At 36.9% G+C, this 11,811-nt stretch overlaps 1 protein-coding gene across 5 annotated transcripts in view; it reads right to left on the reverse strand.

The window, feature by feature from the left end:
- The window catches only part of Zcwpw2 (zinc finger CW-type and PWWP domain containing 2), a 159,435-nt gene that overhangs the window by 137,054 nt on the left and 10,570 nt on the right, over nt 1–11,811 (reverse strand). The window lies entirely within an intron of this gene.

Consider the following 11,811-nt stretch of genomic DNA (forward strand, 5'->3'; position numbering starts at 1 on the left):
TCCATGATTTTAGTGGAATTGCTTCCAGCTTCTCACCATTTACTTTGATGTTGGCTACTGGTTTGCTGTAGATTGCTTTTATCATGTTTAGGTATGGGCTTTGAATTCCTGATCTTTCCAAGACTTTTATCAAGGATGGGTGTTGGATTTTTCAAATGCTTTCTCAGCATCTAACGAGATGATCATGTGGTTTTTGTCTTTGAGTTTGTTTACGTAGTGGATTATGTTGATGGATTTTCGTATATTAAACCATCCCTGCATCCCTAGAATGAAACCTACTTGGTCAGGATGGATGATTGTTTTGATGTGTCCTTGGATTTGGCTAGCAAGAATTTTATTGAGTATGTTTGCATCGATATTCATAAGGGAAATTGGTCTGAAGTTCTCTTTGTTGGGTCTTTCTGTGGTTTAGGTATCAATAATTGTGGCTTCATAGAATGAACTGGTTAGAGTACCTTCTGCTTCTATTGTGTGGCACAGTTTGTGCAGAACTGGAATTAGATCTTCTTTGAAGGTCTGGTAGAACTCTGCACTGAACCCATCTGGTTCTGGGCTTTTTTTGGTTGGGAGACTATTAATGACGGCTTCTATTTCTTTAGGGGATATATGACTGTTTAGATCATTAACCTGATCCTGATTTAACTTGGGTATCTGCTATCTGTCTAGAAATTTGTCCATTTCATCCAGGTTTCCCTGTTTTGTTGAGTACAGCCTTTTGTAGAAGGATCTGATGGTGTTTTGGATTTCCTCAGGACCTGTTGTTATGTCTCCCTTTTCATTTCTGATTTTGTTAATTAGGATGATGTCTCTGTGCCCTCTAGTAAGTCTGGCTAAGGGTTTATCTATCTTGTTGATTTTCTCAAAGAACCAGCTCCTCGTTTGGTTGATTCTTGGAATACTTCTTGTTTCCACTTGGTTGATTTCATTCCTGAATTTGATTATTTCCTGGCGTCTATTCCTCTTGGGTGAATTTGCTTCCTTTTATTCTAGAGCTTTTAGGTGTGTTGTTAAGCTGCTAGTGTGTGCTCTCTCTAGTTTCTTTTTTGGAAGCACTCAGAACTATGGGTTTTCCTCTGAGACTGCTTGTGGACGTTGTACATCGTGGTGCGGAGCCTAGTGCGCACCACGATGTACAACGTCCACAAGCAGTATAGACAGTCTGTTAGTCTATGTCTTTTTATTGGGGAATTGAGTCCATTGATATTAAGAGATATTTAGGAAAAGTAATTGTTGCTTCCTATTATTTTTGTTGTTAGAGATGGCATTCTGTTCTTGTGGCTGTCTTCTTTTAGGTTTGTTGAAGGATTACTTAATTGCTTTTTCTAGGGCATAGTTTCCATCCTTGTATTGTTTTTTTTCTGTTATTATCCTTTGAAGCGCTGGATTCGTGGAAAGATATTCTGTGAATTTGGCTTTGTCATGGAATACTTTGGTTTCTCCATCTATGGTAATTGAGAGTTTGGCTGGGTATAGTAGCCTGGGCTGGCATTTGTCTTCTCTTAGGGTCTGTATAACATCTATCCAGGATCTTCTGGCTTTCATAGTCTCTGGTGAGAAGTCTGGTGTAATTCTGATAGGCCTGCCTTTATATGTTACTTGACCTTTCTCCCTTACTGCTTTTAATATTCTATCTTTATTTAGTGCATTTGTTGTTCCGATTATTATGTGTCAGGAGGAATTTCTTTTCTGGTCCAGTCTATTTGGAGTTCTGTAGGCTTCTTGTATGTTCATGGGCATCTCTTTCTTTAGGTTTGGTAAGTTTTCTTCTATAATTTTGTTGAAGATATTTGCTGGCCCTTTAAGTTGAAAATCTTCATTCTCATCTGTGAGAGGTTTGATCTTCTCATTGTGTCCTGGATTTCCTGGATGTTTTGAGTTAGGATCTTTTTGCATTTGCATTTTCTTTGATTGTTGTGCCCATGTTTTCTATGGAATCTTCTGCACCTGAGATTCTCTCTTCCATCTCTTGTATTCTGTTGCTGATGCTCACATCTATGGTTCCAGATTTCTCTCCTAGGGTTTCTGTGTCGCTTCTGCCTGTCCAGTGCTGTCTCACTTTGTGTTTTTTTTTATTGTGTCTATTTCCCATTTTAGATCTTGTTCGGTTTTATTCAATTCCATCACCTGTTTGGTCGTGTTTCCCTGTTTTTCTTTAAGGACTTGTACCTCTTTAAGCAGTGTTCCCCTGTATTTCTTTAAGTGAGTTATTAAAGTCCTTCTTGATGTCCTCTACCATCGTCATGAGATATGCTTTTAAATCTGAGTCTAGCTTTTCGGGTATGTTGGGGTATCCAGGACTGGCTGAGGTGGGAGTGCTTCGTTCTGATGATGGTGAGTGGTCTTGGTTTCTGTTAGTAAGATTCTTACTTTTGCCTTTCGCCATCTGGTAATCTCTGGAGTTAGTTGTTATAGTTGTCTCTGGTTGGAGCTTGTTCCTCCCTGTGATTCTGTTAGCCTCTGTCAGCAGACCTGGGAGACTAGCTCTCTCCTGAGTTTCAGTGGTCAGAGTACTCTCTGCAGGCAAGCTCTCCTTTTGCAGGGAAGGTGCACAGATATCTGGTGTTCGGACCTGCCCCCTGGTTGAAGATCAAGGCCTGAAACAGGGCCTGCCACAGAAGCTGTGTAACTTCTGTAGTTTGCACTCTCACCTGCACAGACTAGTCTCTGAGAGATCCAGGACCAGAAATGGCTCTCCCAGATGCTCCGGCAAAGCCCTCTTAGGTGGGGTGGACACCTCTCCTCTGTCGGGGAAGGTGCCTGGATGTCTGCAGCCCGAAACAGGGTCTGTCCCAGAAGCTGTGTCGCTTCTGCCTGCCCCAGAAGCTGTGTAGCTTTTGTAGTCCACACTCTCACCTGAGCAGACTAGTCTCTGAGAGATCCGGGAACCAAGATGGCTCCCCCAGGTGCTCCAGCAAAGCCCTCCCGGGCGGGGCAGACACCTCTCCTGTGGGAAGCCATTGCAGAGTGGCAGTTACAGAGTGGCAGTTACAGAGTGGCAGTTGCAGAGTGGCAGTTACAGAGTGGCAGTTGCAGAGTGGCAGTTGGCTACTACTGGCCACCACACATACATAGGCAGTAAAGGTTCTTTTGCCAAGATAAGGTTTTGAGAATTAACCAAAGTTAACCAATCAGATGAGAGACAAGTTAACCAATCAGATGAGAGACATGTTAACCAATCAGATGAGAGAGAACGCCTCTCCTATGTCTATATAAGCAGCACAAGTTCTGGGCTTGAGGTCACTTCACCTCTGCAATCAAGCTCTCCCAATAAACGTGTGCGGAAGGATCCTGTTGCAGCATCGTTCTTCCTGGCCAGTCGGGCGCGCGCAAGACTCTCCTCTGGCAGGGAAGGTGCCCAGATGTCTGGAGTCCGAAACAGGGTCTGCCCCAGAAGCTGTGTAGCTTCTGTAGTCCACACTCTCACCTGCGCAGACTAGTCTCTGAGAGGTCTGGGAACCAAGATCAAAAGCCTAGATTTGAAAACTTACACTCTTACACTCTCCTCTAGAAGTTTCTCAAAGTTCCTAGTCTTAAGTGAGTCAAGCTGAACTATCTGTCTTTTGCCCATAGATATCCAGTTTTCCCAGCACCAGTTTCTTCTCCAATCTAAAGTTTTGACACTTGATAGAAGATGGAGGTGGCTGTACAGTCATGTTTCTGGTTCCGCTGTTTTACTGCACACAGACTTGCTTTATTTCCAGTTTCATAGTCTCACTTTACTACAGTTTGGTCTCAGGTACTGGGATGCCTCAAGATAGTTTTAGCTATTTCAGATCTTTTGTTTTTCCCTATTAATGTTTTCCCAGTTCTGTAAAGAATGTCACTGGAGTTTTGAAGGAGATTATATTGAATCTGTAGATCACTTTCAGGAATATGGCCATTTTCTCAAGACTAACTTTGCTAATCCATGAACATGGGATACCTTTTCCATCTTCTATGACCTTCAATTTATTTCTTCAGAAATTGAATATTTGTTTATTGGGATTATTGTTGATGGCACTGCTTTTCTTTCTTTCAGAATAAAATTATATATAGGAAAGTTCTTGACTTTTGTGTGTTGAGTTTGCATCCTGCTATTCTGATGAAAATATGTATTTGATTTAAAAGTTTTTATAGTGCTTTAGGGTCTTTTACATATGAGATTAGGTTGTCTACAAATATAATTTGACTTCTTTTTTCCTTTTGTACCCCTCTTATTTCTTTCTCTTCTTATTGCTATCGTTAAGATTTCAAACATTATGTTGAGTGGTGAGAATGGACACTCTCATCTTATTCCTGACATAACATCAGGAATAAGGGAACTGTTTTTAGTTTATCCACAATAACAATGGTTATATATTTATTATAAATGACTTCTCTTATATTTAGATATAATCCTTTTATTCCTATTAATCACTTCTTCAGGTTTTCCTTTTATCTTGAAGAGATGTTAAGATTTGTTACAGGCTTTTGTTTTTTGTTTTTTGATGCATCTGTTGAAATGAAATGTGGTTTCTATTCTACTAACGTGTTTTATTGTATTTCCCAATTTGCATATGTTAAAACATTCTTGCATTGCTGGCATTAAACCCACTTTACCATGAAGTATTTGTAAATATGTCACTGAGTTTTCTTGTAAGTATTTTGAGGATTTTTTTTTCCTTTTAAACCCATCCAAAAAAAAAAAAAAAAAAAACCTATCTGTGGTTTTCTTTTGTGTGGTGTTGTTAGATACACATGAAGGTATTCCTTCACGTACTGTTTTATGGAGCATGCTAAGGAGCACTGATGTTATCTCATTAGAGATATAAAAGAATTCAACAGTGACTCCATCCAGCCTTGGGCTAGCCTTTCTTGGGACCCTATTACTGCTTCATTATTATTGCTTGTATCTATTTGGGCTCATATAATCTTGGTTTGATTTTGGCAAGTTACATATGTCTAGAATTTTATTCATTTCTTCTAGATTTCAGAGTTTTTTAGTACAAGTTTGCAAAATATCTCCTAATTATGCTCTTGGTTTCAGAGGTATCCACTACTATATGCTCTTGTTATATCCAATCTTATTGGTTTGAGTATTCTCTTTCTTTTGGCTAGCTTGGTTAGGGCCTTGAATATCATGCTTATCTTTCCAAAGGAGTAATTTTTCACTTCAGCGAACCTTTGTATTCTTTGCTTAGTCATCATTTTATATCTGCCTGGTTTTTATTGTTTCTCAGCTCTTCAGATGCACAGATAGTTTTTCTAATATCTCCCATTCTTCTCCATATAGATATTCATATCTATACACATCCCTCTTAGAACTGTTTCTTTAACCCAAAGATCTGGGAGTTTCATTTTCATTTGATTATAGGGGTTTTCATTTTTCCTATGGTTTCTTCAGTGACTCTCTAATTATTCAAAGGAATAGTCCTTAATTTATAGGGGTTTGTATATTTTGTAAAATTTCTCTTGCTTCTGCTAACCAAGTTATGATCCAATAAGATACAAGAAATTATTGTTGATATTTGTTATTTATTTAATAACTCTCTTTTCTTCATCTTATATTGACCACTGAACAGCTCACATTCCCTGCCTTCCTTCAAACACTGATTCTGGGCTACTATAAATCATTTATACCACACTGAAATTCCTAAAACCAACCACATTGCACTTGTAGTTTCTGGCAATGTAGTTTGAAAAATGCAAAGTAATTGAAAAAGTGACACCACATTTGTACAATAAATAGAACATTAATTACATCATTACAACTTAAAACTTGAGTAAGCACTGAGTTCTTCACTTTGTTTTTAAATTATTCTTAATATACTTATATTAAATATATATTAAGAATATTATAGCCATTCAAACTTGGTCCTATTAAATTGATTCAGCTATAATTAACTGGCTGATACAGCAAAAAAAAGGGGCTTTAATACCCTTCCAATTGCGTTGAAATTGTCTTCAGTGTTATTAACTTTGCCTTAATGCTACACTTATACTTGTTCCCTTACTTTGTTTTAGTTTATTGAATATATCTATTCTTTGACTGCCATGTTCATAATGTGTCGGAACTGACCAAATAGATACTGGAAGGAATACTGATTCTAAAGAAAATTTCCCTTTGTGATACAATAAAGTTTGTCAATTATGCTTTCTGAAGAAGTAACAGTTTCGAGATTAACATGGCACATTTTGGCCTTCATGTCTTTAATTATTTAAAGGCTTTTATTAACAACTGTGTCTTGCAAATATGATCAAATATTTAATTTTCCTAATTACTGATAAAGTATTTCTTATCTTTGCCTAAGTCTACCCCATAAGTTAACCACACATGCTACATTATCTACATACTCATGTTACTAATATAAACATAGACTCTTTTTGTAGCTATGTTTCTTTGTCTCATAGATCTTTCCTTAGGGCAGCATATCAAATCATTTCACCCCTATGAGCTTTATACAGCATAACATTAAATCAATGCAGCATGCATAGTATGACTGATGAATTTGGTCAAAAGGACTCTGTTTTTCTTTGTTTTGTTTTGAGTTTCGGGCTAGAAGCAATACTATAGAAAATACCATTGTATATTTGTTAATCCATGTGTTTGAACATGTATACTTCTACAATAGAAATGCTACATTAAAAGGTATGCACATTTTTTGGAGACAATTTTGAATGGACCTCTGGAAATCTATTCTAATTTTCAATTTCCACTAACACTTTATAAGTACCAATTTCCTCTTAGTGTACCAACAATGGGTATTAACAATGAGTTTTTCAAACCTAATTAACAGAGAGTTATCTTACTGTAGTATTAATTTACACTTCCCTGACCACTAATTAGGTTTTATTGACTATTTGTGTTTTCTTTTATTGGAAAACCTTGTTCCTACTCTATACCTGGGTTTTATTATTTTCTTTACAGAGATTTGGTAGAGCCCAGAATGTATTAGGAATATTGACTTTTTGTTTCACATGGTGGAAACATCTTCATAGAGTTTGCCATTTTTTAACTTTATACTTTTATGATACAGAAAGTTAAAATTTTATGGAACTTGAATTTATGTTTATTAAACACTGCTTATTTGTCCCTAAGATTTTAAATAAAATTTTCCATATATTTTTCTCAATTGCTCTGTTTCTTACATTTAGGTATTTAATCCAACTGGAATGTTTTGTGTACTCACAAATATTGAAATAAAATACTTTTGCCTGCATAGCTAGCCAATTACCCAACCACATTCGCTTATTAGTGCATTATTTTATCATTAATTTGAAATGGATTTCATTTTATATATACACATGAATCAATTTCTATACACTGTATTTTACTTCCTTTATACATGTTTTTCCTTGTGCCAATAAAGACTCTCTTTCGGTTTGTTCCAATATCTGATACAATCATCTTCCTTGCTTAGTCTATCTTAAATCTCTTAGTATTTTAAATTGATATATTTTATCATGGCTTATATAATTTATAATATAAACTACACAAAGCTTCTTATTCTCAAAATAATTCCCCCCTTCCTCCACAATGATTCATTTTGAAAACAAGTTCTATTCAATCCAGTACAGAGGAACAGTCTAGTTTCTTTGGTTTTTAATATTTCTAGCTGAGTTTTTTTTTCAAGTCTCTTAAGATTTCAAGCAATGTGCCTCCAAACGTTGCCAATGCTAGGATAGTGTGTTTAATACTAAAAGTGTATTTTAAAACTTTTACATTGGCTCCATGAGGAAGGTAAATATTACATGTTTTAATCTTGTGACTTTGGAACTATTGAGGCATAAATCTGACCACCAAAACTAGAAGATATTAACTTATTATTTTGCCAAGATTTTATCTCAGTTGTAAGTTTCAAATGTTATCATCCATCCTTCATAAGCCCTCCCATGCTGAATCAAAGAAGTAGAAGGCTACTGGAAAACAGCTGCTGACCTAGAAATCAAGTGTAAAGATAGATACACAAGATACTAGAAGACATTATGTTTAACTGAACTGATGGAAAAGCATTGGGATACAATTCTAGAAGGAATAAGAACATCAAGTTAATTCAAGAGACTTCTGTTAATTTCATGTACATGGATGCTTTGTATGTATATATATATATATGTATATATATGCATGTATGTATGTATATATGCATGTGTACCATGGTATGTGTACCATGTACTTGTCTGACACCTCTCATAGGTCATAAGAAGGTACCAGATTTCCTGGAAGTGGAATTATAGATGGTTGTAAGCAATCGTGTGGGTGCTAGGAGCCAGACCTAGGTACTTGGTAAGAGCATTTGGAGAGATTGCTCAGTGGTTGAACACAGGTTGCTCTTGCAGAAGATCTGGATTCCACTCCCAGCCCTGACATGTAGCTCACAATCATCTGTAACACCAGTTCTAGCAGACCCAAGACCCTTTCTGCCCTCTGTAGGCACTGCATGAATTTGGTGTACAGATACATGTGCTGGCAAAACACCCATAAACATACATTAAAAATAACTAAATCTTGAGGAAAATTTTTAAAGAAAAGACTGGGCTTTTATTTATATTTAACATGAATCAATACTTGAATCCTATGTCTTGAATGAGTGATGATGTCGCCTGCCATCCAGGATGGAAGTAACGTAACTAAAAGTGTTCACAGACATCCCTTCAGTCACTCACCTTTTCTACACTGAAGTGTAATGGAGTACTTTACCAGTAAGTTTAGCTGGATTATAGATCATTAGATTAGACCATTCCTCACAAAATGGAGTCACTTAAAATATTTACAAAGAAATAGCAACCCTGGATGAAACTAGACAATAATAATAATAATAATAATAATAATAATAATAATAATAATAATAATGCTGCAAGCAGAGTGGGGAGACATGAAAGCCATCAGAAAGCCACCAGTGCCAGTCAGATGCCCTGGGTCCTGCCCATCTTACACGCAGCCCACTGCCAGAGCAGAGAGCACCCTCTACCTGCAGCAGGACATCACTGGAGAGCTTGAGAAAATCCTCTACAGTGCCTATTACAAAACAGAAGAGGATTAAAAGATGACTTTTAAATGGTAGATAACGTTTCTAGGTTTGTTTTTTTTTTTTTAGGAACTTCAGTCCCATAGTGGATAATACCAAGAAGATATATTAATACTAAGAAAATGACATTATTACTTGGTGATAGTTTCAATTGCATCTAACTTAAACCTCTTGGTATTTTGGATTTGATACAGTTTTATGCAGACTAATAGAATCCATAATGCAGATTATAAAATCTTCCATTCTCTTCTAAATAGATTCTCATTATTTCTATTACTTTTTCTCACACACTTTACTGCCACATCCAGAATACACAATGACAGAAAAGACAATCGTCCCAAGAATGCTAGACGCTTTAATGTCTAAAGTCATACCTAAATAATCTACACATGAGACCTTGACAAATGCAAAGCTATACCAATCACCTTCGCGTTACTCAACCCATTTTAAAGTTTCATTTTCCAATTTAATGTATTGACCTAAATATTTTTTAAAAAACTTACAGTTAAAAAAATTGCAAACAGAGTGGCTATCAAAGTTCCACCTCGAGCTCAGGGTTCCTGCTCATGTCTATCTGTCCATGTAAGCTTGCTCACTCTATCCTATCCGCAGCATCTCTCACTGAACCTCGAGCTCTCACTGATTGGCTAGACTGGCTGGTCAGAAAGCCCCAGGGCTCCCCCTGCCTCTGCCTCTCCAACCCTGCAGTCCCAGCTTGTTATGTGGGTTCTGAGGAATCAAGCTCAGGTTCTCATGCTTGCACAGCAGGCACTCTACCGATGGAGCCATCCATCCTCCCAGCTGCAAATCACTCAGGCACTTTACAGATGGAGCCATCCTTCCAGCCTCAAGTTACTTCTAAGTATGAAGATGTTTTTAAAATTCCTTTACTATTGCTTTTCATAGCCTTTCAGCTAAAAATCAAGTGAAGAATTCCTTAACCAACTTACTTCATTTCTATTTTCCTTATTACACAGAAAAGAGATGTAAGACTATAAGTTGGTATCCATCCAAAGGGACTTTTAAAAAACTCTAGAATATTTTTAGCAATTAATACAGTGAATTATAGTTCAATTCAACAGTTTTTCTTTTTTGTTAAGGACAGATAAAAGAATGACACAAAATATTGCTATTTTAGTGCTGCTATGGCCTGGCAGGTGCTAACACTACCTCCACATTTGTTCATATCTTTAAACATGATTGTAGTGGGAGGTGGGGTTTTTGGGAACTCATCATAAATAGGGTATAGCCCTTATGGTAGAATCAGTGGGCTTAAAGACAGAAACAACAGAGAGTACATAGTTCCTTCCCAACTGGTTTGCCACCATACAAAAACATCAGGCACCTCAAAATGAGGAAACGAGTCCTAGCCAGATATGGAGCCTGTTTGTCACCTTACTCATATACTTCCTTCTAATACTATGTGAAAAGAAATGTTTGCTGTTTTAATCACCCCATCATCTGTAATCTTCTATAGCAGGCCAAACTGGCTAAGTGCCTTACATTCATTTCAGTGTTGCAGAAATACAGCTCTAGATGAAAAGACTGTAAAGTGCAGAGAAATGAGAAGCAAGCTAACCAGCTGGAAACACAACTACCACCAAGCACATCTAAGCAGTGCTTAACAAGGACCCCTTGGAATATGGGAGATGATTCCGTGTAAAAGAGAGGCAATGAGGAACTTTCTCAAGGATAATGGCAACAAACTGATAAAGCACTGGAAGGTGAGAGCCAGCCCCAAACAGTTGTGTTATTCGACCTATGTGATCCTTCGCTCACCTCGTTCTACTGTTACACCTGGTACTTAGACCATTCTACTCTACATTATACTAGTGTACAGTACCTATTCAACACCACTAGACCACATTTGAGAGCAAATACATTACTTTTGTATCTCTGGAAATGATTTGATAGACATGCTGTTCTCTATGCACTGACCCTTATATACCTCGACAATATTTAATATCCTGGAATTCACTGATTTTGTTCTCTGACATTTCAGCACAGCATCTGGAATTGGCTAAATATTCCAACAGATGAGTAAGTGATTAGAAGCGACATTTTATTTGTAACAAGTATCATTAGTTTAAGGTGAATTTATTAAAGAGGCCACCAAAACCTGCAGAGTCACTAAACAACTCTAAACAACTTAATCCCGTATAGTAAAGATATTTATAGCCTTCAAATGAAATTTGTGAGGCAAAAATGTCTATGTGGGATATATATACATTTCCAAAGATTTCTGTATTACATTAACATCAAAGTGTTATATTGCAGCAGCTTTTGAAAACCTCAGAAAATACAATATTTAAGTTGAAATATTATATATTCCTAATGTTGAATGGAACAAAGATGATATAAGATGGAGAATCACCAAGATCTGGTGAAGCATCAATTTTTATTACAATTTATATGTATTTTGTGACTGATGTATCCCAGATGGCAAAATTACAACATACCCAAGGAGTTCTGAAAAGCATCAGAATTTAATGAGACAGTATGAATAAATACATACAGAGTAGGAATGAAGATAAATGACTGCTTATAATAGAAATAGTTTTTATTATTTGTATATGAATAAGAAAAATAATGATTGTTCTTTCAAACTGAGAAGGAGTAGGAGCAAGAGCAGGATAAGAAGGAAAAGGAAGAAGAGAAGCAGGAAGAGGAGGAAAAGTAGGAAGGGGAGGAGGAAGAGGAGGAAGAGAAGGAGGAGGAAGAGGAGGAGGAGAAGGATGAAGAGGAGGAGGAAAAAGAAGAGGAGGAGGAGAAGGAGGATGAAGAGGAGGAGGAAAAAGAAGAGGAGGAGGAGAAGGAGGATGAAGAG

The sequence above is a fragment of the Mus caroli genome, chromosome 9 (genome assembly GCF_900094665.2).
Source record: "Mus caroli chromosome 9, CAROLI_EIJ_v1.1, whole genome shotgun sequence".
In the NCBI taxonomy this organism is placed as follows: Eukaryota; Metazoa; Chordata; class Mammalia; order Rodentia; family Muridae; genus Mus; species Mus caroli.